Source organism: Ceratotherium simum, chromosome 11 (genome assembly GCF_057802395.1).
Source record: "Ceratotherium simum simum isolate JZ-2026a chromosome 11, ASM5780239v1, whole genome shotgun sequence".
Classification (NCBI taxonomy): Eukaryota; Metazoa; Chordata; class Mammalia; order Perissodactyla; family Rhinocerotidae; genus Ceratotherium; species Ceratotherium simum.
The window spans coordinates 3,179,434-3,205,697 of record NC_141910.1 but is presented as its reverse complement, the minus strand read 5'-3'; positions in this window follow the sequence as shown (position 1 = coordinate 3,205,697).

The window sequence follows — 26,264 nt, the reverse complement described above, 5'->3', positions numbered from 1 at the left end:
ACTGACTCCCCCCACCTCCAAAATCCTCCTTTGTCATTGGCTGAACATGGTATTTAAGACGAGAATTTCTGCTATTGTGTTGAGAAACGCAGTGTCCCTGCTTTCTCCCATGTATACATGTTATTAAACTTGGTATTATTTTCTCCTGCTAACCTGTCTTGTGAATTATTTGGCCAGCTATAAGAACCTTAAGGAAAAGGGCAGAGGGAGATTCTCTCTCTTCCCCCGACACTTTCCTGGGGCAGTAGACTGAGAATGCCAAACAGAAATTGGTGAGAGGAAGGGGTATAAGTATTTGTGAGGAGAACGTCAAAGAAAAGAAGGAAATATTGGAAGGAAAAGCATCAGTTAATGTTACAGAGTACCTTCCTGCTCTGAATGTCCCCAAGCTTTGTGTGTGTTCACCTAGACAGTCTGACCCTGCCACGTAGAAATGGAACAAAAAGAACCTCCTGTACTGTCTTAGCTCAGGCTGCTATAACAAAGTGTCATAGACTGCCAGGTAGCTTATAAACAGTAGAAATTTATTTCTCACAGTTCTGAAGGCCAGAAGTCCAAGATCAGGGTGCCAGCACGGGTAGGTTCTGGTGAGACCCCTCTTCCTGGTTGCAGACTGCTGTCTTCTCCTTATATCCTCACATGGCAGAAAGAGGATGAGAGAGCTCTCTGGGGTCCCTTTTATGAGGGCACTAATCCCATTCATTCATGAGGGTATCACCCTCATGACCTAATTACATTCCAGAGGCCCCACCTCCTGATACCATCACACAGGGGGTTAGGATTGCAGCATATGAATTTGGAGGGACACAAACATTTAGTCCATTGCATCTAGGCCCAGTTCTGCCAACTTCTTTCTGAAAAAAAAAAACCCTGCCTTCTAATGGGAAAAACAGCTGCTTCATCCCCGTCGATACAAGCACACTTGAGGAGAAATGCATTGTAGCCGAGAGAGACTGGGGCTTCTGGGGCTGGTGAGCCAGCCTAAGCCCTCAGGCCCCACTGTAGGGATCACTAATCCCTTAATAAAACAAATGTTGAGAAGAGGGAACTTGTATCCTTGGCCTTATTTAGAAAGATGGTACAACACAAATCAGAAACACTTAACCTCAGACAAAGCTTCAGCTTTTATAAAACTAGGAGAAGAGATGAGTCAGAAAAGCTGGGGATTATTTTCATTTGAAGTGCAGCTCCAAAGAGAGACAGCATCACACAGCACAATAATGAGAAAGAAGCAGCTAACACCATTGGCTGCTGTGAGCAGAAGCAGGCTCTTTCCCTCTCCCATTACAGGGACAGGCACTGCCAGCTCGGCTGCCTTTCCTAAAGAATGAGGACAAAGAATGTTCTGAAATGCACGTACAGGACCCTCCTCAAAGCCTATTACAGTTCTTTGAATGACTGATCCACTCAGCACCTCTGAAGGAGAGTTTCGTCTGCATTGGACCCTTATAGGAATGTCAAGAGCTTTGACGTCTCCTTTAGAAGAAGTGGTTTCCAAATATAATTTCTTCTCCCCCTACTTGAGCCCAGTTGCAGATTTGGTCCCCTAGGAAGGAGACTCTGAATACCCTGTAGAAGAGGACACCAGGGACCAACTCCTATTGAAGGGAAGGGAAGAGAGTAAGATTGGGCAGAGAGGGAGAAGTCCAGCTGCAATGCCAGCCCAGTGACAGTCTTGGCCAGTGCCCTTCAGAATTAAACACTGCTCTGAATAGGCCAAGATGGTCAGGCCTCCATACCCCCTTATGGATCATCCCCGGGTGTGAACAGCCCTGGGAGGGGCATGATCGTGAATCCAGGAATTCGTAGAAGGGCGGGGGGGACAGCTGAAGACTGTCTACCAACAGCATTCCCAGCACCACGTCCTTCATTGAAGGGGCGTCTGGGTGGCGCCTCACAATATCCACCAGATGCCCCTTCCAGAAGAAAGTCTGATGAGAAAGCAAGAGTCAGTCCTCAGGAAAACCTTAAAGAAGACAGCTTGGTTTGGATCTGTGACCCTCTCCTTCTTCTGAAGGTTGACTCTTTTCTTTTTCCCTGGGTAGCCAGTGTTCTCATGCTGTCCAGCGCTGGGTCCAGCCGTTCTCTCACCACCTCTAAGAGCTTCTGCAGACCTTTGCCCTATTTCTCAGGGCAATGCTGTCTCCAGGGTATTAGATACACTAGGACTTTGGCCTACTTTAATTGATAGCCCCTCCCAAATTACATGTTTGCATTTTAACAGAGATTGCCAATGTCTTGGCAAAAATTAGTGATTCATACTGAGAATTTCTGGAATTACAGCCAGGAAAGCTGTTTTTCTACCCATCTCTTATACTTATAACTTTCCTTCTTCATCAAGTATATCTTCTAGAAGTTCTCTCTCTATATATATGTATATATATGTGTGTGTATCTGTCTATCTGTGTTTATTTTTTTATTTTTGTAGCAGATGACAATCCAAGACGCCAGGAGAGAGCAAGATTCCCTGAGACTCTGGAATGTAGCTAAAGACATTGTGACGTTGTGTCCCACTCTGCAGCCTAGTGGAGGGGGCAGAGGAGAGTCCCAAGAATTAGTACTAACAGGAGAGAAAAGCAGGATTCTGAGGCCTATGGAGAGGAAAGAAGAGAATTCTTGGGAAGCTGATTCTGGCCTGAGAAAGGACTCCAAGGTGGAGGAGAATGACCCATGTTCCTGGAAGACAAAGGACTCCACAAAAACCACTGCCAAGGCTACCAGGTTATGGAGGCTCTGGCTCAGGCCCATCACTCATCTATGTTCAGCATCTTCATGGCTTGGGGCTATGAAAGTTGCCTTTTCCATTGGGGCTTTATATATTTGTGAAATAAGTGAGAGTGTTGGGCTTTGAAGAGTGAGACCACTTGATGGAAGTTGAAAGGATCTGCATGGACCCAAAAGGATGCATGGCCTTTCAGTTCCATTCTGAAACATTGTCTAACGTGCCCACCAAATTAGTATTTCGTTCTCTAGAAGGATGAGCCTTTATTTAACTTTGTTTCATGGTTAATACAAAAGTAATATTCTTGTTCATTATAAATTTTACAGATAATTTCTACTTTTGGATTTATTTTTTTCAGTATCTTCCAAGTGTTCTCTAAGGTTAACACATTACTTTTATAACCAGAAAGAATAATCAATAATTTTGGTTTTTTTATGGATGAAATGATGTGATTAGGACCCAGACTTTGTGAAGCTCTGTGTTGACTTGTAGATTTTTGTCTGCTACAGATGCAAATTGTTTCTATCCAGCAGAAAGATTAACCCCAAAGTTTATGGTTTTATTGCCTGTTGGATATTTCCCAGTTTTATGTGTCACTTGGAAATTTCTGTGCCTCAGTTTCCTCACTTGTAAATAGGGATAGTAATAGTACCTACCTCGGGCCGGCTCCGTGGCTTGGTGGTTAAGTGCGCGCGCTCTGATGCTGGCGGCCCGGGTTCGGATCCCGGGAGCGCCCCGAGGCACCACTTCTCCGTCCAACGTGAGGCCGAGTCCCAAGTACAGCAACTAGAAGGATGTGAACCTATGACATACAACTATCTACTGGGGCTTTGGGGGTAAAAAACTGAATAAATAAAATCTTTAAAAAAAAAAAAAAATAGTACCTACCTCATAGGGTTGTTGTGTGTGTTAAATGAGATACTCCACATAAAACACTTAGAAAAGAGACTGGTAGACAGTAAACACTCAATAAATGTTGCCCATTATTATCACAGACTCATTGAACTGAAAAACCTAGAGCATATCCTGCAGGCATAGCTCTAGTAAGTCATGAGGGCTTGTCTCACTCCAGGCTTACAACCTCACAACTTCAACCAAATCCTTCCCTAAGAGAATGCTTCTGTCCTGGTTCCTCTAGCAGGCCCATTGGGACTAACTGAGTGGAAAGACCTGCGTGAACTTGTAGGCGCAGGTGTCACTGGGGTGAGCAGCAGCAGGCATTCTAGGCAGAGGCCAAGGCACAGAAGTGACTCCATACCTGGAATCTGGTGTCCTGCTGTCACAGCTTAAGGCCCCAAAGCCATACGCCAACCTCAATATCCTTGCTTATTCCTACTTCATGATTTTAGACTACAACTTTCAAATGCTTAATAACAACTAACATGGTATTTTTCCTTAAAAATGATTTTCTGTGAACTTAGCCCAAACAGAGGCAAGATGAAATGGTAACAGGAAAGAAACAAGATAAATTGAAAAACAAATGAATATATCCTCTGCATGTCCACCCAGTTTTGATGAAGGGGACACAGCTCACGAACATATAGAGAGAATACACAAGGACTTCACCATTGGACAGTCTGGAGCTCAGGTCTCTGCCCCAGCACTCACAGCGTGTCACCTTGGGAAAATCACCTAATTTCTCTGAGTCTCAGATTCCTCCCTTGTATTTAACGAGGCTCAAGGAACAATTCCTATGCTCTGCTTTGTTCCCCATGTGCAGGGAACAGCAAGGAGATCAGACAGTCAGGTCTACCTCCCATTTTATGCCTCTTGATACTTATGACAGTCTTGAGGCACGAAATGACCCATTTGGGTCTGTTACTCTGACAGAGTTGGTGAAGGTTCAGGCTGTGGAAGCCCATGTTCTCAGGCAGCACTGCAAAGCCCCCTTCCTCACACACACAAAAAATAAATAAATAAATAAATAAAATAAAAATACAAACTCCTGAGATGCCTCACCTAGGAGATTTTGATTGTTTAGATCCTGAAGGAGCATCACTGAGCCAACGCTGCAGTGGTTCCTATTGGCTCCAACCGTTGCTCTGACTGAAGAGCTGGGACTAGGCGTTGAGATGTGCGTGATAATCTTTGATCTGTTCCATTCTAAATATATGACCTCGGGCGTGTCCTTTCTCTTTACTCTGGTTAGTGTACTGTTTTTGATGACAGAGGTTTTGCTTCCCCAGTTTTGACTAATTTTCAGAACAAAATGGAATGTAAGAAAAATACAGAGTTACATAAAATGTGTTGCCCTCATTGCTTTGTGTTGACCGCCTCCCACCACTTGTCCTACACCTGCATTTTTAACTGCCTCTCCCTGAGGGCCTGAATCCTGCTGGATTCAAGAAAGCAAGCCAGGGAGGCAGGGAGGGTCTCCCAGGCCCCTGAAGTGAGGTGGTGCGCTCATAATTGCCTCTGACAATGAGAACAAATGGACAACAAAACCTAGAGTATCATTCAGAGCCACATCTGCCAGGCTCCGATAAGTGACATTCAAGTCTGCTCCAGAGCTGCCTCCTTAATAGTTGTTGGAGAAAACAGAGCTGTGAATCTGGGGTTGCTGCCTGTTCTTTTTTTTTTTTTTTTTTTTTTTTTTTAAGTTTTTGTTTATTGCAGTAACATTGGTTTATAACATTGTAAAAATTTCAGGTGTACATCATTGTACTTCTATTTCTGCATGGACTACATCATGTTCACCACCAAAATACTAATTACAACCCATCACCACACACATGTACCGAATTATCCCTTTCACCCTCCTCCCTCCCCCCTTCCCCTCTGGTAACCACCAATCCAATCTCTGTCCCTATGTGCTGCCTGTTCTGAGTGAGACAATGATCGGGCTGGAGAGATCCCCCAGGCTGTTTAAGGCTCCAGGAAGACAACCTGCTCTCAGCTTCAGAGGGGAGCAGCTTGCACTTGCTCTCTTAGTCTATCTTTTAAAAAGTGAGGTGATGGTATTCAATAGCTTGATACATTAGGTGCCTGTCTAGTTTTATTTCATTTTCAGGAAGACCCAAAACTTTTGGTCATCTATTTTACCCAGAGCCATTACTAAATGTCAGCTCAAATACCACTATAAAATAAACTAATTGGATCAGAGGGAAGGTGAAATAACATTTACCAAAGACCTTCCATGTGCCAGGAAGTGTGCAATGCACTTTTTGTGTATGTTGTTCCTTCTGTTCCTTATAATAACCCTGTGAGGTAGGTGTTATGATCCATATTTTATATATAAATATAAATGTATGCCTTGTGGAAGCCATACAAAAGCGGTAATCTCTGGAGATTAAATTTGTGACGGTCTATGTGCGTGTATGGGGGGAGAGGGGATCCCTCTTCTTTTTTTTGTGAGGAAGATCAGCTCTGAGCTAACATCCCTGCCAATCCTCTTCTTTTTGCTGAGGAAGACTGGCCCTGGGCTAACATCTGTGCCCATCTTCCTCTACTTTATATGGGACGCCACCACAGCATGGCTTGACAAGCAGTGCGTGGGTGCACGCCCGAGATCTGAACCAGCGAACCCTGGGCAGCCTCAGTGGAGCGCGTGCACCTAACCGCTTGTACCACTGGGCCCACCCAGGAGTTTGTATTTTTTTTTTATTTTTATAATTTTATTTATTTATTTTCCCCCCAAAGCCCCAGTAGATAGTTGTATGTCATAGCTACACATCCTTCTAGTTGCTGTATGTGGGACGCGGCCTCAGCATGGCCGGACAAGCGGTGCATTGGTGCGCGCCTGGGATCCGAACCCGGGCCGCCGGTAGTGGAGCGTGCGCACTTAACTGCTAAGCCACGGGGCCAGCCCAGGAGTTTGTATTTTTAAAAAGCTCCCCAGCTGATCCTCACACAGCCCCTGGCATTTGGCAACTCCCTGCTTTTGACCAGGAGTTCTTAGAAGTTCATACTTAAAGCTTTGATCATCCTCCTATGCCTGTTATATACACGCCAGCCCTGCCGGCAGGTATTGAGGATAACAGAATATTGCAAAGAGACAGTGTTTCAAATTATTCACCAATTGGGAAACAATCAGAAGTTAGCTCAGGGGCCAGCCTAGTAGCATGGTGGTTAAGTTCGAGGGCTCTGCTATGGCGGCCAGGGTTCGCTGGTTCGGATCCTGGGCATGGACTTACGCACCATTCGTCAAGCCATGCTAAAGCGGTGTCCCACGTAGAGCAACTAGAAGGATGTACAACTATGACATACGGCTATCTACTGGGGCTTTGGGGAGAAAAAAGGAAAAAAGGCGAAAGATTGGCAACAGATGGTAGCTCAGGGCCAATCTTCCCCACCCCCCAAAAAAAGAAAGAAATTAGCTCAGTCATGTTGGGTTCCTCTCTCTGTTCTGACCTACCCCCCAATATGCAGTTACCTAGTGTAACTATGAGAGGATGAGAAAGAAGACAGCAAAGTTTATAGTTTTTTTAAACAAACTTTTATTTTGAAAGAATTGTAGATTTTCAGGAAGTATATGATATTTTGGAGGTGGAGGATGTCTTGTTACCACTGAATGGTGGTGAAAGTGCCAGCTTCCCACAAGGCCTCCTTTGACACCACCCAGGAGGGGAGGGGGGAAGGGAGCCTCGTTACTGCTGAGTTGGGGTGCAAGTCTGGCATCCTGCATGGCCTCCACTAACACACTTGGGGTAGGGCTTTATTGTTACTGAGTAGGGATGAAAGTGCCAGCTCCCCACTAGGTCTTCTTTGGGGGGCTGAGAGGGGGTACCTGTTACAGTTAAGCAAGACAGAAGTTCAGGCCACCCACTTAGCCTTTGTTGAAGGGTGGGGATGGGGCCTTTTTTTTTCCATGGTGTTTGGCTGGGACAGAGTGGCATCTTAGTCCATTCCGGCTGCTAGAAAAGAATACCATAAACTGAGTGGCTTATAAACAAGAGAAATTTATTTCTCACAGTTCTGGAGGCTGGGAAGTCTAAGATCAGGGTGCTAGCAGATTCAGTGTTTGATGAGAGCCTGCTTCCTGGTTCATAGATGGATGTGTTGCCATGTTCAAAAATCTTCAATCACCTTACGATAAATGCTTGTGAGATACTAAGGTTTTTTTTTGGTTAAAACTGTGATTTTACCCACTGATAGAAACTTTGTGAGATAAGGTGGAAAACATTTTATCTTAACTGCTAGCACTTATCCCTCAAGTCTTCTGTGACTTCACCCCAAACTCTTTTCTGCCTCATTCCCCATTAGAGTCATTAGTTTATCTTACACACATCTTTACACTACTCAACCTTTCTAAAATGTATCTCAACATATTCACAATTCTGTACCTTTGCTTTAAATATAAAATATAAGGACCCCAATGCCTTGAGAGGCCATGGGTGGAGAATAAGCCTTAAATGGTGCCAAAATAAATTTGAAGTTCCAGGAAAGTGTAAGAAGCCAATGAAGCCTCCCCCTACTCCCGTCATCAATTCCTGGGACTGCCCCCTTCCAGCTTCACTCACCCCTCAGACTGCAGACTACCTGCCTGTGACTTCCTCCACCTCAAACTGCCTGCTGTTTGTTACAACCTGCTGCCACTGGATACAGTTGGGGGAAGGGAGGGAGGGCTAGTCTACACTGTGATTGCCCAAGGCCTTAATCTGCTTTACCACGTTGGCTGGAAAAAGTCAGGAAAGGGCCTCCGAAGGGAGGTGCCAAGAACTTGATAAGTAGCTAAATTATCTTGTCTGCTGGTTAATAGCTAACTGGTTTGCCTCCTTTATTGCCCATACAGACTTGGCTATCTTCCAGGTTTGCATGGCTGTTTGCCTTTCCCATGGCAAGAAAGGAGGAGATTTCTTTCACTGCAAATGCAATAGAAAAACAAGAGACAAAGATGCAAGGAAATCTCTTCCACAAAATTATCTGCAGTGTTCCCTGGGCTTGGTGGTTGAGAAGGAATTTAACAATTAGAACCAATCAATCACTTGTTCATTCAACAAATATTTATTCAGTATCGCCTATGTGCGTGGACCACTGCTCAGTGGTGAGTTACAATGGTGAGCAACAGAGGCCTTCTGAAACCTGGAGCGAGGAGACTCCAGCTGGGGGCGCCAAAGGAGCCAAGAAAAGCCAGGCCACACGTCTGACCTTTAGTTTAGCTTCACATGGGTTTTTATTTCTCTTTATTATTCATTCACCACGGACAGAAGTGGTGGATATGGTCTGGGAATCAGGAGACCTGGGATTGGTCCTGGTACTGATTAAGACTTTTTTTTTTTTTTTTAATTTTTATTTATTTATTTTTTTCCCCCAAAGCCCCAGTAGATAGTTGTATGTCATAGTTGCACATCCTTCTAGTTGCTGCATGTGGGACTCGGCCTCAGCATGGCCAGAGAAGCGGTGGGTCGGTGCGCGCCCGGGATCCGAACCCGGGCCGCCAGCAGCGGAATGCGCGCACTTAACCGCTAAGCCACGGGGCCAGCCCGCTTAAGACTTTTAAAGTCACAAATTTTTTCTGCATTAAATTTCCCCATTCATCAAATGGCAACATGCATTTCTGTCCCTCCTATTGTCAGGACTATTTTGAGGATCAGATGTGGACAATAATAGAAGGTGTGTAAATGTAGGATATTATCATCTTATCTGATTCAGGCACACGGGTTATAAGTGGCACAGCCTGGGCTGGAAAATGGACTAAGGAGAAAATCCAACTTATTCCTGACAGCTTGAGAAACTGCCATGTTATTTATACCTCATAGCCACGTGGAGTCTGGCTCGTAATGTATCCCTGGATGACAAAAAAGTAATTCCTGCAAAGCCAATGAGCTGTCGCCTCTGACCCTCGGATGGAGGAGACAGAGCCCCAATTTGTTTCCTGCATTAAAGCCATAGACAACATAGGAAAGATTTGTTGCTAAATGCCAAGCACTTGCAGACACTCCACAAATGATGCTAATGATGCTGGCTATGAACGAGGGGCCTGAAGCCTGCCCTTGATGAAATCCTGCAAGACTTGCACAAATAGGATTTGAGACTCGTGAAAGAAGCAGCCAGAGAGCAAGGAGAGGCCCCTTCCCCAGGTCGGCAGGAGAGCTGAGGTCAGCCCTGACAACCTGTTGCTGAGTTGCTGACGACACTCTTTGGACCTGATACCAAGTCCCTGTCTATGAAGAAAGCTGCAAAGAGAGGAAGGTACATCTCTGGGGACAAACACCATAGTGTAGGACATCACGACCCTGTGGGATATTTGTATGGCTCAAAGCTGTCTTTTTAAAGGGGTCCTGTCTCTTGTCTTCTTTGTTAACTGACACACTCTAAAGACTCCAGGCCACTTTTGTACTCAGTTTTGGGAATATAAATTGGGTACTCTGTTCTTAGACGTGAAAAGAAAATTGTCCTAAGAAAATAATTCAGATGATTGTCATTCGTTATTTAAATATTTTTTAAATATTTAAATAGTTAGTCTGACTTCCCCCAACTAGTCAGAGGACAGGAGCTACATTTTATATTTATAGTTCTTGGGGGCTGGCCCAGTGGTGTAGTGGTTAAGTTTGTGCGCTCTGCTTGGGCGGCCCGGGTTCACTGGTTCAGATCCTGGACGTGGACCTACACACCGCGTATCAAGCCATGCTGTGGTGGCGTCCCATATACAAAACAGAGGAAGATGGGCACAGCTGTTTACTCAGGGCTAATCTTCCTCAGCAAAAAGAGGACGATTGGTAACAGATGTTAGCTCAGGGGCCAATCTTCCTCACCAAAAAATATATATATATATGTATATATATATTTATAGTTCTTTTGGGTGTTTACCTTCCTACATCTCCTCCCAACCCCCACTCCTACCTCTATGCTATGTACACAATAGGCAGCTAATTAATGCTGGTTAATGACTAACTGAAAAGTCCTACTCTTCCACACAAAACTTGTACACGAATGTTTATAAGCAGCATTATTCATAATAGCCAAGAAGTGGAAACAATCCAAATGCCCATCAACTGATGAATGGATAAATAAAATGTGGTATATACGTACAATGGAATATTATTCATCAATAAAAAAATGAAGTGATGATGCATGCTACCCCATGGATGAGCCTTGAAAACATCATGTGAAGTGAAATAAGCCAGTCATGAAAGATCACACATTGTATGATTCCTTTTATATGAAATGTCCAGAATAGGCCTATCTATGGAGACAGAAAGTAGATTGGTAGTTGCCTAGGGCTGGAGGGAATGGGAAGAACAGGGCAGGACAGCTAAGGGGTATGAAAATGTTCTTGAATTGATTGTGGTGATGGTTGTGCAACTCTGTAAACATAGTAAAAACCATTGAATTATGCACTTTAAATGAGGGAATTGTATGGTATGTGAATTGTACCTCAATCAAAAGAAGAAGGAGGAGGAGGAGGGGGAGAAAATTCAGACATACTTACAAAGATGTGCAAAGAAAACTAAGAACTGGTCTAGATGCCCAAAGATAAGAATATTAGGCAGGTATATTAGTTTCCTATGGTGACAGTAACCAATTACCACAAACTTAGTGGCTTAAAACAACACAAATTTATTCTCTTACTGTTCTAGAGGTCAGAAGTCTAAAATCAAAGCGTTGGCAGTGCTGCGTCCTCCCTGGGGGCTCTAGAAGAGAGTCCTTTTCTCTTCCAACTTCTAGAGGCCACCCACATCCCTTGGTTCATGGCCCCTTCCCTCATCTTCAAAATGTATCACTCCAACCTTTGCTTCCTTCATCACTTCTTTTCCTAACTCTGATCCTCCTGCCCTGCTCTTATAAGGACCCCTATGATTACATTGGGCTCACCCGGATAATCCAGGATAATTTTCCTCAAGATCCTTAATCATTGCCAATAATGCAAGATCAGCAAAATCCATTTAGGGATGTAAAAAAATGGCCAAATTGTTTTTCAAAGTGACTATCTTTTTGGAGTTCCACCAGCAATGTGTGCGAGTTCCAGTTTCAGCTGTTTTAACCTGCTTACTTTGGTTCCTGTGGCAGACATACTTTCCCACACAGCATCATTTTGCTTGTTCTTTTTTTTAATTATTTTATTGAGGTCATATTGGCTTATAACATTGTGTAATTTCAGGTATACATTATTCTTAGTTTCTGTGTAGACTGCATCATATTCACCACCAATAGTTCAGTGTTTGTCCATCACCATACATATGTGCCCCTGCCTACTCTTCCTTGTCAGTAGAATCTTAGTTTTTTTTGGAGGGGGGTGTAGGTGACAAGGGGTCTAGTCCTAGGTTATGGATCATAATGTTTCCAAGTCATTTGACAATCCTGTTCCCTACCTTCTCAGCCTCCCTTTCAGCTAGATGAAATCTTTACCCAGTTCTGGCCAATGAGACATAAGAAGAAATCTAATCTAATGTAGAGGCTTCTGGGAGAGCTTTTGATTTTCTGCTATAAGGAAGCAAATATATCCTTTGTTCTTATTGCCTTACTTCTGTATTGAATGTGAACATGATGGCTGGGACTGCAGCAACCCTATTGCCATCATAATAAAAAGGCTGAGAGAATCATAGAAACGCCTGACATCAATGACCCCCATAACCCTGTTTAATTAAGCAACTGTTAATTGGGTGTTCTGTTACTTGCTATTGAACACAATCTAACTCTAACTGATACAGCCTCTTTCTTTCACTATTGTGTGGAAGGCTAACGCTGTTAGTTAATGCACAGAATTTTCCTTTCTTTTCCTTCATTTTTGCTTTGTGGCCCAGATATTTGTGTTTCAGACATATTCCTCTAGATTTTATTTTGGGGAGTAACCCACTGTGAGAGAATGAAAAGTTAGTGTGTTCTGGGTCTGCTGAAAGCATCCATTGTTCAGTGAAATCTTGTCCATTTTTACCATCATGAGTTGTGCAATCCTTATTTTAAACAGGGAAAAACAAGCTGACTTGGAAGCTTTCTAGATATAGTGTATGGATAAAAAAGCAGGCAGAAGAAGAGGCAATGACATTCATGAGCCATACCAGGACAAGTTGGTTGCAAATGACAGAAAATCTATTCAAACTTACGCCTTTTTAAAAAAGTGTTGGAATTTATTGACTCATACAACCAAACTTTAGAAAAAGCAAAGATAGCCTTAGAGAGAATGGATCTTGGCGTGAAAAGCCATCAGAACTCAAGACTGAGACTATTTTTCATTAATGCATCTCTATGTGGCCAACTGTGGCCTTCTCTTTACAGAGGGTAATATGGCCCAAGAGCTCCAGGCCCATGTTCTAACAGCACCATGGCTAGAAAGGAAGAGAGGATTCTCTCTCCCAGATCCACTTTTAGAAATCCAAGAGAAAGACTCTTATCATCCCAACTTGAATCATACTCTTACCTCTCAAGTTGTTTTTCCTGTTTGAATGTCTTTGTTTCTACCTTTTGTGTGAGAGGCCTTCCTTGAATTGTCTAATAATCCTTGGTTGTCTGCTTATTTTTGAGAGGGAGGGGCTAAAAACACGATTGGAACCTCTACACACCCAGGTGGAGGTTGTTCACCATGATCTTCACCACAAGGTGGACCTGCCTGGGATCACTTAGTTGTAGAACCTCTGCCACCCATACATTCAGATCTTTTCCTTTGGGCTGGTCAGATTCCCCAGAGAAGATTCTCCTGGTCTTCTGCTCAGAAGGGTCTAACTGCCAATGTTTTGAGACTAGGGCAACTAACTCATCCTGGTTTGCTCAGGATTGTGCCCGTTTTAAAAGTGAAAGTCCTCATCCTGGGAACACGTACAGTCCCAGGAAAATTGAGGTGATTGGACACCCTATGCCGCTATCCTGGGAACTCAATAGGGAAAGAGGGTTGAGTGAGCTCATCATCTTGTATGCACGCATTCCGGTAATCTCACTGTTTTCAGTATGGTACCCCACCCTCAAATGTGCCTCAGTTGAGAGACTCTGTGTTTTACCTGCTCCAGAGAATAAATTTCCAGTCTTCTGTTGGGATTGGGGAGGATGAAACAGATTTAAAGACCTGACTGCTTCCTGAATAGACTGTCAACCAACCTGCTTATTTAAACTCTTATTCCCAGAGATGCCTGGTACCACCAATTCCAGAGTCTGTGGGGATTCTATAGTGTGTATCAGGTTAGTTATTATCTTTCCCACCATTGCTTAGAATCTACCTTTTTTGTATCTATTTAGTCACTTACCACTTATATTTCTGCTTTCCAGAGTCTAAATTTTTATAGCTATTGCCCCTTCTCCCATTCTCCTAATTTCTTTGAGTTTATAACTTTAAAAATCCTTTTAGTAGGGTTTTAGGGGGGAATAAAAGTAGTTGGGTATCTTCAAAATGCCACATTTGCCCTAGAGTCTGCAAGAATAATCTTTTCAAACATTTATTACCCAAATATCTCAGTGCCTTGGGCACTGTAAGTCTCAGAACTTCCTGCTATTGTCCACTGTGTGTCACTATCTTCTTACCATTTGAAAGCACAATTTCTAAACTTTCTGGTATTAGCTTACTGGTTTCCAACATGTCTTAAGAAAATAAAAAATGACATAGATTACAAAATCATGACAGAGGCAAATGTTGACAACAGTGAGAAATTTTCTAGAAGACTTAATCTACTGAAATTAGAATGGTAACTTATCTTGACTTGGTGACTACTTTCTATATTTACTACATATTTATATTTACATTTATATTACTTTTATGTATTTACTATAACAGGAGTCGGCAAACTTTTCTTTAAAGGACCAGATAGTAAATATTTTCGACTTTGTGAGTCGCATAGTCTGTGTCGCAAGTACTCATCTCTGTTGTTATAGTGCAAAAACAGCCATAGAAAATATGTAAATAAATGGGTGTGGCTCTATTCCAATAAAACTTTGTTTACAAAAACAAGCAGCAGTCTGGATTGGACCCAGGACAGTGTTTGCTGACACTTCCTCTATACTATTAAGATTCTGATCCCAATCAGATGTGTGTGTATGGGGAGGGGTTCCAGAACCAACACGCAATTCTCGGACACAAGCTGGGTGTCCCACAATTCAACTCAATTCTGACACTATTTACCTGGAGATAGCATCAGATCCCACAGGTTAAGGGTTCAGTCCTACAAGACTGCCCCACCCCCACCCCAAGTCAGATGCTAGTCACAAGCCCAGGTTATCACCTGTACTTCTGACTGACAGGCTATAGATTAGACGTTCCAACAACCCCCTCCTGTGGTTTGATTAATTTGCTAGAGCAGCTCACAGAACTCAGAGAAACATTAACTAGGTCACTAGTTTATTATAAAAGGATATAACTCAGTAACAGCCAGATGGAAGAGAGGCACAGGGCAAGGTATGGGCAAAGAGCACGGATCTTCCATGCTCTCTCTCCCAGCGAGCCACTCTCCCCAAATCTCTACATGTTCACCAATCAGAAAACTCTCCAAACCCTGTCTTTTTGGGTTTTTGTGGAAGCTTCGTTACATAGGCATAGTCGATTAAATCATTGGCCATTAGCAATTGATTCAACCTCCAGCCTTTCTCCCCTCCCTGGAGGTCTGGGAAGGTGGGACTGAAAGTTTCAACCCTCTAATCACACGGTTGGTTCTCCTGGCAACCAGCCTGCAACCTTAGGTGCATTCCAAAAGTCATCTCATTAACCTAACAAAAGACACCTTTATGGCTCTCATTACTTGGGAAATTCCAAGGGTTTTATGAACTCTGTGCCCAAAAGAGTGGTTGAAGACCAAATAAATATTTCATACTGCAAATCACAATATCACAACTATATATAGACAACATATTGTAAGTATATAGAGTCTATACTATATGTATGGACTGTATACAATATGTAGATTTTTTTAACAAAATGGGATAACACTATGCATTATATTCTGAAACTCACATTTGTACTTTATATGTTGTGTACATTTCCTCATGTTATGCCAATACATACAGCTCTACTTCATTGTTTTAATTGGCTATGCCAATTAAATGTGTATCATAGTTTGGATATTATATTTAAATGTAGCTTCAATAAAAATCTTTATATAAATATCTGTGTGCCCTTGATCAAATATTTTTAAAGTAGATTTCTAAAAGAGAAGCCATCTCCAAAGGGTATGCATAGCTTTTAAAAATCAACAAAGTCTGCAAAATTTCTCTCCAAAATGTTGTACCAATTTAAACTCTATGGTCAAGAACTTTGGCCAAGCCTGGAGTTAAAGAGTTATGTGAAACAGCCATTACTGAATGTCTTTGAAACACTCTAGACGGAATAGATGCCAGAAGACCCAGTGGCGATGCAAGTGAGACAAAGGGTCCAAGCGGAAGCCAGGATGGGATGGCCTTGGTACACACAACAGCTTCAGACCGAAAGATGGGCGAAGGGGCATCTTAGTCAGCTCAGGCTTCTAAAACAAAATACCGCAGGCTTAAACAATAGACATTTTTTTCTCACAGTTCTAGAGGCTGGGAAGTCCAAGATCAAGGTGCTGGCCTATTCAGTTTCCGGTGAGAGCCCTCTTTCTGGCTTGCAGATGGCACCCTTACGCTGTGTCCTCACGTGGCAGAGAGAGGAACCAAGCTCTCTGCTGTCTCTTCTTATAAGGCTACTTACCCCATCATGAGAGCCCCACCTTCATGACCTCATATAAACCTAATCACCTCCTGAAGGTCCCCCATCCAAATACCATCACATTGGGGGTCAGAGCTTCAAGATATGAATTTTACGGGGACACAAACATTCAGTCCATAACAAGGGGCGAGATGCTCAGATTAAATATTCAGAATAAATAAATAAATAAATATTCAGAGAATGAGAACTGATGTGGGACTGAGCCAGGACAGGCTGCTTGTTCAGTTTTGAGAGACCAGGACAACAGGCAAGAGCTCACTGCCATGGCACGTAGGCATGTGTCATGTGGCTAGGCATGAGGAACGAAGGCCACACTGAGACGGCCAGGAATGATTGTAGTTAGGCTGAGCTTGGACCCAAAGGCAGGAAGGCAAAATAGACAGGCTGAGATTAGCAGCGGCAGGAGGGGTTTGGTAGTTTCCCCTGATAGCCACACTGAGGAAAGAGCTGTCTCTGCTAAATGATGTGGTCCTAGGAGAAGGGGTTGGAAAGGACAGGATCTGACTCTGCTGGGAGCACAGGCCCCAACCCCCTCAGCCTGGGACTCTCATGTTGGTCTCTCTGAGCTCAGGACGCCATCGGTGGTCACAGGCGAATGACCTGAGGCCCTGGAACTATAAGCATTGATTTGTTTGCTGGATATAGGTTCTCTCTAATGCAGCGTTTGACAAAGATCCTGACTAATCTCTGATTTTCAGGAAGAAGGAGTGATTAGTAGAATTTCTAGACAAAGGAATGTCACTTTCCTACTATACTCATATGTCACACCACATCTAGAATCTCACCTTCAGTTCTGAGAGCCATTTTTAGTGTAGAATTACTAGGAGTTCTGCAAAAATATCATGCATAGACTAAAGAAACTGGAAGGTTGGGAGGGAGGGATTCAAAGAAGGAAAATTAAGGGAAGAAAATTTCTGCCTTCAAATATTTTAAGAGCTCATGGGGGCAGTTTGCTAAACTGGCAAGAAAGTAGATTTTGACATCTACCAAAAAAGATCTTTCTGACAACTAGAACTGTCCAACCGTGGCATAGAAGTAAGTCATGTATTTCCTGTAACTGAAAGTGATCAGAGATGAGAAGCCTACTTTTTGGGTATCATTCCTGCCTTATGTATCCAGCAGACCTACTGGACATCCATTCTCTTCTCTATAACAGCACTTCTCAAATTTAGTATGCAATGAACCACCTGGGAACTATTAAAATGCAGACTGATTCAGGTGGTCTGGGGCAGGACCTGAGATTCTGCACGTCTAACAAGCTCCCAGTTGATGACGATGCTGCTGGCCCATGGAGCACACCTTGAATAGTAGGGGCCTGTGGCTGAGGCTCTCAGATGGCTGTACTCTGGAATCACCTGGGGAAGAGGACACTAGAAAAAATCCTGATGCCAGGGTCTCTCACTCTTTGAGAGTTTAGTTAACATGGAGTGTGGCCTGGGCATCAGGATTTTTGAAAGCTCTCCAAGTGGTCCTAATACATAGCTAAGTTTAAAGACCACTGCTCTATGGCCTTTCAAAATCATTCAACGCTGGCTCACAGATCACTTCTGTAAAGACCTTTAATTGGAATTTAATTAATCGGGCTTGGCCAGGTCTTCTCACTCATGCATAGTTAACACTGGTTCAACATTTGGGAGGAAAACTTGGTAGTAATTATTAATTCTCATAATGTGTGGGACATTAGACCATAAAATGCCTCAAGTCCCTTCCAAATCTAGGAAACTATTTCCTGATTCAAAATCTGTGATTCAAAACCTCCTTTGGTAATACATTCATTTGACCACAAGGTGGTGATGAAACAACAAAATATGATACCACACATCCCTCAGAGAGTTGAGTGACTGACATATACTTAAGGGCAGCACACTTGTGGAGTATGTATAGTTCTCAACTCTGAGGGGCGATTGGTCACAGACTCCTTTGAGAATCTAACAGCTATAGACCAATGTACATCCACAAACGTGAATACAATTTTAAGCAGTTCACAGACCCTGAAATTAAACTGTGGACAGCCAAGGCTAAAGATGAATTACTCCCTCCCACACCCCCGCACTCCATAAATTATATGGAGCCTCTCCCACTCCCACCTCCACCCTTCTCAGCAGCTGAGCTTACCTCCTGCTTCATAGGGAAGGTAGAAGAAATCAGGCCTCAAATCTATCAAGTTACCTAATCCCCTCCCACCTTCCTTCCATCTACATGGAATGGGGTGCCTTTTCTTTTTATTGAAGACTAAATCCTCCATCAGTTTTCCTGATCCATTCACCCTGGCCTCTACCAAGTTTGTGGTCTCTCCACTTTATGCTCTCTTATATTTTCTTGTGCTCATTTAAAAATAACTCATTTTTCTCAATATGAAAGCAGTACATGGTTTTTATTTTTAAGTATACAGAAAAGCAAAGGGCATAACATAAGATACTCACAAATCTCATAACCACTTATGTTTTTCTTCCATCTAGTTGCTGAGTTTATATACATTCTGTGCTTATAAAAATATTTTTTTTTTTTTTAAAGATTTTATTTATTTATTTTTCCCCCCAAAGCCCCAGTAGATAGTTGTGTGTCATAGCTGCACATCCTTCTAGTTGCTGTACGTGGGACGCGGCCTCAGCATGGCCAGAGAAGCAGCGCGTCGGTGCGCGCCCGGGATCCGAACCCGGGTCGCCAGCAGTGGAGCGCGCTCACTTAACCACTAAGCCACGGGGCCGGCCCTGTGCTTATAAAAATATAATCACATTATACAAACTGTTTTATGACCTATTTAATTTAATTTAACATCTTTAATCTTAATACATTTTCACCTGTAGATGTGGTTCTTAACCAGAGATGTTCATTTGATTCATCTCTAGGGATTTTTAAGCATATATTTGCCTGGATGCCAATTCTAAAGATTCTTATTTACCAGGTCTGGTGTGAGGCCTGGACACCTGTATATTTAGAAAGCCTCACTTGTGATTTTGAAGTGTAATACTAAGAATATAATTTTCAATTCAATTTTATTGAGTTATAATTTACATACAATAAAATGCACACATTCTAAGATATAGAGTTAAACAAGTTTTGACAAATTTATACACCTCCATAACTATCAAAATAACCAAGATATAAACCATTTCCATCATGCCAAAAAATTTCCTTGTTCCCCTTGCCAATCTCCTACCCTAGTCCCAGCTCCAAGCAACAGCTGATCTACTTCCTGTCACTGTATATTAGATTTGTCTTTCCTAGAGATTCATGTAATTGTAATTAGACAATATGTAGTCTTTTTTGTCTGGCTTCTTTTGCTCAGCATATGTTTTTCAGATTCAACCATTATTGCATGCATCAACAGCTTGGTTCTTTTTATTGGTGAGTAGTATTCTAAGGTATGGATGTGCCAAAATTTGCCTATCCATTCACCTATTGATGGACATTTGGGTTGTTTCCAGACTTTGGCTATTACCAATGAAGCTGCTATGAACATTCACATACAAGTCTTTCATTTCTCTTGGTAAATGCCTTGGAATAGAATGCTTGGGTCATGCGGTCACTTTATTCCCCTTTTCTTGGCAATTTACTGGCTGTATGCCCTTGGGAAAGTAACTTTACCTCTCTGAACCTTAGTTGTAAAATGGGATTACCAACCCAGAATTTTAAGCCATTGAATTGCCTCAGGATTCTCTATCACAGGCTATTGTGGGAGAGTATTTAAAACAGTAAAAACAAGTTGGCAAGTTGGCTTTTTATAAGCTCAGAAAATTAGGGTGGTGATATGTTTTTATGAGTAGACATAACTAATTTAGCAGTGAAAGCATTATTGAATAACCAAAGGTCTAATGTTAGAATAAAAATAAAAAAGGAGGGACCTGTTATGGGTAATAAAGCAATCTGGGCAAACTAGCAGAATGTGGCATTAGAATTGTGGTCACAGACCCAATGATGATCCCTGGAAAGCCATGTGGCTTCTGGCTCTCAACTTCTCTCCACCCCTTGCATATTGCCCACATCCTTATAATAAGGGACTCTGTCCCTTTCCAGCCCTGCAGTTCCCTACTATGAACTCCAGGCTGTGTTTGCTGTGTGCAGCAATGTTCTTCCAGACACGGTAGATGTTTGCACCTAAACTTCCACAGGACCACCAGTCATGTCCTGAAGTGAACAGAACAACTTGTCCAGAACCTCTCTGCTGCATTCTGCCCTTCCCAAACGTACTATAGCTGAGATATTTTCCCCATCCCTCTCCCATGAATCTGTAGGCTGAGTTACTGACTAGTCTCATGCCTGGCTCACATCAGTTATGACACTAACAGGGTTCTCAACCCTGCTATTTTGGCACCATCACTGGTCATCACCTGGCCTTTCCAGAGCTACCTGGCCCCTGACTTACTGCTTATTCAGAATATGCTCAAAAAACACTTGTTACTGTGTATAAAGCACTACCATTTGTCTGAATTGTTTTACTTGTGTTTGATCTAAAAATTCTAAATCTAAAAGATTTATTTATTTATTGAAGTCTGCTCAAGTTCAAAACTTTAGAGAAATTGCTTTTATACTGGATGATTTTATGAGATTGTGGAAAACATCCAGATGTTCAAGCCAAAGGCATCTTGCTCCTTGAGAGACTTGGTGAGCAGTGGTTCAAAAGCAGGGGGGATAAGCAAGAGCACTCTGCATTTTGCACTGCTCAGACCCTGGGTCACATCTCAGCACCTGCCTGCTACCCAGGTTCTACTTGTTTTTCTCCCTAAACCACCACAGTCCTCAGAGATGCAGTTCACTTTCTTCTTTGGAAGCTATCATCCTTCACTCTGTCCGTTGGGTTCTTCCTCACCGACTAGATTAGCCATAGAATGAGACAGTCTCCCATCTTCTATCTTCCCTATTGTCACCAAAGAGGCACACAGACCCTTTTAGGGAAAAGGTTGTATTGCATATCACAACAGGGAAATACAAACAGCTGACATGAGTTGTGTAAAAGTCTCATGAAATGCTTAAAGTCAGGATACCTGGTCTATAATTCTTGAATCTTTTTGAAACGACCAGCTGCCCAGTAATCATGAGATCCATCCTGCTACGACTTTTCTATATCTCAGTCATTAGGACACCATGATTCAAGCATAACCTAATTTTGCCGGAATGCCATCATCTCAGGTAGGTTTTATCCACCTCAAGCTCAAGTCTACCTAACTTTAGTTCTGGAAAATTCTCAGACAATGGGTTATCTGAAAATATTACTCCTACCCTATTCTCTCTTTAGTTCCCTTCTTAGACTGAAATTTAACTGAATTCAGATCTTCTCCCAACATCCTCTACAAATCTTACTTTCTCTTCTGTGTTTTCCATCATTCAGTCTCTCTGTACCTCATTTTTGATAGTTTCTTCTTATCTGTCTTCCAGTTCACTTATTTTTCTTTCAGCTGTGTTTTATATGCTATTCAATCCATCCACTGAGTTTGTGTGTGTGTGTTGAAATAAGCATAACATTAAATTTACCAGTAGTGACATTTACTACATTACACTGTAACATAATTATTACATAATGATTTGATATTTGTATAAATTGGGAAATGATCAACACAATAAGTCTAGTTAACAGCCATCACCATACATAGTTACAGATTTGTTTTTTCTTGTGATGAGAACTTTTAAAATCTACTCTCTCAGCAACTTTCATATATATGATAAAGTATTATTAACTATAGTTACCATGTTTTATCTGACATACCCAAGATCTATTTATTTTATATCTGGAAGTTTGTACATTTTGATCACCTTCACCCCTTTCACCCAGCCCCCACCCTCTTCCTCTGGCAACCATCAATCTGTTCTCTGTACTTATGTGCTTGGTCCGGGGGCTTTGTTTTTGTTTTTTGTTTCAAATCCCCCATGTAAGTGAGATCATATGATATTTATCTTTCCCTGTCTGACTTATTTCACTTGGCATAGTGCCCTCACAGTCCATCCATGTTGTCACAAATGGCAAGATTTCCTTCTTTTTTATGACTGAATAATATTCCTTTATATATATACACCACGTTTTCTTTATCCATTCATCCACTGATGGACACTTAGATTATTTCCATGTCTTGGCTATTGGAAATAATGCTGCTATGAACATGAGAGTCCATACAGCTTTTCAAGCTAGTGTTTTCATTTCCTTTGGATATATACGCAGAAGTGGAAATGCTGGATCATAAGGCAGTTCTATTTTCAATTTTTTGAGGACTCTCCATACTGTTTTCCATAGTGGCTGCACCAATTTGCATTCCCATCAACAGTACACAAGGATTCTCTTTTCTCCACATCCTCACCAACACTTGTTATTTCTTGTCTTTTTGATGGTAGCCATTCTAACAAGTGTGCAGTGATATCTCATTGTGGTTTTGACTTGCCTTTCTCTGATGATTAGTCATGCTGATCACCTTTTCATGTACCTGTTGGTCACCTGTATGTCTTCTTTGGAAAAATATCTGTTCAGATCCTCCGCCCATTTTTTTTTAATAATTTTATTTATTTATTATTTCCCCCCAAAGCCCCAGTAGATAGTTGTACGTCATAGGTGTACATCCTTCCAGTTGCTGTATGTGGGACACGGCCTCAGCATGGCTGGAGAAGCGGTGCGTCGGTGCGCGCCTGGGATCCGAACCCGGACCGCCAGCAGTGGAGCGCACGCACCCAACTGCCAAGCTACGGGGCCGGCCCCTCCGCCCATTTTTTAATTGGATTGTTTGTGGGTTTTTTTGCTAGAGTCATATGAATTATTTATATATTTTGGAATATTAACCCCTTATTAGGTATATGATTTGCAAATATTTTCTCCCATTGGTGTCATATCCAAAAAATCATCACCAAGACTGATGTCATGTTGCTTACTGTCTATTTTTTTTTCTAGGAGTTTTATGGTTTCAGGTCTTATGTTGTAAGTTTTTTATTACTGATGCAATCTCTTTATTTCTTATAAGTCTATACAGATATTTTATTTCTTCTTGAGTCAGTTTTGACAGATTGCTTGTTCTAGGAATTCGTCCATTTCATCTAGTTATATCATTTGTTGGTGTCTAATTGTTCATAGGTTCAAAGGTTCTCTTATGAACCTTTTTATTTCTGTAAGATCAGTAGTAATGACCTCATTTTCATTACTGATTTTAGTGATTTGAGTTTCTTCTCCTTTTTCATTGGCCAGTCTAGCTCAAGGTGTGTCAATTTTGTTGATCTTTTCAAGAGACCAACTTTTGGTTTCATTGATTCTCTCTACTGTTTTTCTATTTTCGATTCCATTTATCTCCAGTCTAATCTTTTTATTTCCTTTCTTCTCTTTGCTTTCAGTTTAGTTTGCTCTTCTTTTTTCTAGTTCCTTAAGGTGAAAGATTAGGTTATTGATTTGAGATCTTCTTTTTTAATGTTAGCATTTATAGCTATAAATATCCCTGTGAGCACTGTTTTTGCCTCACCCCATAAATTTTGGTATGATATGTTTTCATTTTCATTATCCTCAAGGCATTTTCTAATTTTCTTTATGCTTTCTTCTTTGATCCATTCGTTGTTTAAATACATTGCTTAAAGAACATGAAATCACAAATGCATAAACATACACGCACCCCTGTGTTCATTGCAGCATTATTCACAATAGACAAGACTTGGAAGCAACCTAAGTGCCCATAAAGGGAAGAATGGATAAAGAAGATGTGGTATATATACACAATGGAATACTACTCAGCCATAAGAAATGATGAAATCCAGCCATTTGTGACAACGTGGATGGACATTGAGGGTACTATGTTAAGTGAAATAAGTCAGAGGGAGAAAGTCAAATACTGTATGATCTCACTCATAAGTAGAAGATAAAAACAACAAAAAACAAACACATAGAGACAGAGATTGGATTGGTGGCTATGAGAGGGGAAGGGGGACAGAAGGAGGGCAAAAGGGATGATTAAGCGCATGTGTGTGGTGATGGATTGTAATTAGCCTTTGGGTGGTGACCGTGATGTAACCTATGCAGAACTAGAAGTATAATGATGTACACCTGAAATTTATATAATGGTATAAAGCAACGTTACTGCAATAATAAATAAATAAATAAATATGTTGCTTAATTTTTGCATATTTGTGGATTTTCCAGATTTCTTTCTGTTACTGATTTCTAGTTTCATTCCATGTGGTTGAAGAAGATACTTTGTATTATTCCAGTCTTTTAAGATGTATTGAGACCTGTTTTATGGCCTAACATTTGGTCTGTCCCAGAGAACGTCCCCTGTACACTTGAGAAGAATGTGTTTTCTGTTATTTTTTGAGTAGTGCATTCTATAGATGTTTGTTAGGTATATTTGGCTTATATTGCTGTTCACATATTATTCTATCTCCTTGTTAATCTTATCTGTAGTTGTTTTATCCATTATTGAAAGTGGAGTATTGAATCTTCAACTACTGTTGTTGAATTGCCTATTTTTCTCTTTGATTCTGTGAGTTTTTGCTTCATGTATTTTGGAGCTCTATTGTTAGGTGAATATATGTTTATAATTGTTACATCTTCTTGATGGATTCTTTTATCATTATATAATGTCCCTTTTTGGTCATTCACTGCAATTTTTGTCTTAAAGTTTATTTTATGTGATATGAGTATAGCCACTCCACCTCTCTTTTGGTTAGGGCATGCATACAATATCTTTTCCATCTTTTCATTTTCAACTTATTTGTATCTTTGTATCTAAAGTAAGTCTCTTGTACATAACATATATTTGGATTATGTATTTTATCCATTCTGCCAATTTCTTCCTTTTAACTGGAGAGTTTAATCCATTTCCATGTAATGTAATTACTGATAAGGAAGGATTTACTTCTGCCATTTTATATTTATTTTCAATATGTCATATATTTTTTGTTCATCCATTATTGCCTTCTTCTTTTTTTTTTGTGTGAGGAAGATCAGCCCTGAGCTAACATCTACCAATCCTCCTCCTTTTTTTGCTGAGGAAGACTGGCCCTGGGCTAACATCCATGCCCATCTTCCTCCACTTTATATGGGACGCCGCCACAGCATGGCTTGCCAAGCAGCTCATGGGTGTGCGCCCGGGATCCGAACCGGTGAACCCTGGGCTGCCGTAGTGGAGTGCGTGCACCCAACCACTTGCGCCACTGGGCCGGCCCCTTTTATTGCCTTCTTTTGCATTAAGATCTTTTTCTAGTATACCATTTTGATTCACTTCTCTTTTTTTTACTATTATTTTTTATTTTCTTAATGATTGCCCTGTGGGTTATTATTAACACCTTAATTTATAACTGTTAATTTATTTTTTTCCTATAAATGGGACATATTTTGTTTCTTTGCGTGTCTTATATTTTTTGTTGAAAACTGGACATTTTGTGTTTTATAATGTGGTAACTCTGAAAATCAGATTCTCCTTTCTCCTCAGGATTTGTTGTTGCTTCTTGTTGTGAGTTGTAGCTGTTTCTTGACTTTGCTAAACTATATTTTAAAAGATTATATTCTTTGTCATATGTGGCCACTGAAGTCTTTGAAGTCACTAAAGTCTTATTCACTGCTTTTGTAAAAGGATGGACTTTTGTCATTCCCTGTTCCACCATTTTTGCCGATGTCCTCCCATAATTATTTTTTATCTTTTATTCTCTTTAAACATTTCATAAATATATATGGTCTATTCTATATCTAATAGTTCTAATATTTAACTTTTTTGCCTTCTAAATCTGTTGTTGTTTTTTCTGCTGACTCTTGTTATGGGTGGCTTGTTTTCTTCCATATTTGGTAATTTTTATTGTGAATTTATATTTGGCTAAACCTAACTTGTGAGAATGTCAAGGGGTCAGAGTTGATGACGCCTTTCTCGTGATGAATATTCTTAGTAGCTTGTGTGTTTTTTCCATACCAGATAGGTAGTATAAATTCAAAATCCAGAGCTGGTGAGAGCCAGCTTACGGTTTCAAATTCTTAGGGGAGACTATTATATCTTTAACATTTTTCTCCATCTGGAGGTGCAGGTACAGACATACTTGTTTTCTTGTAGG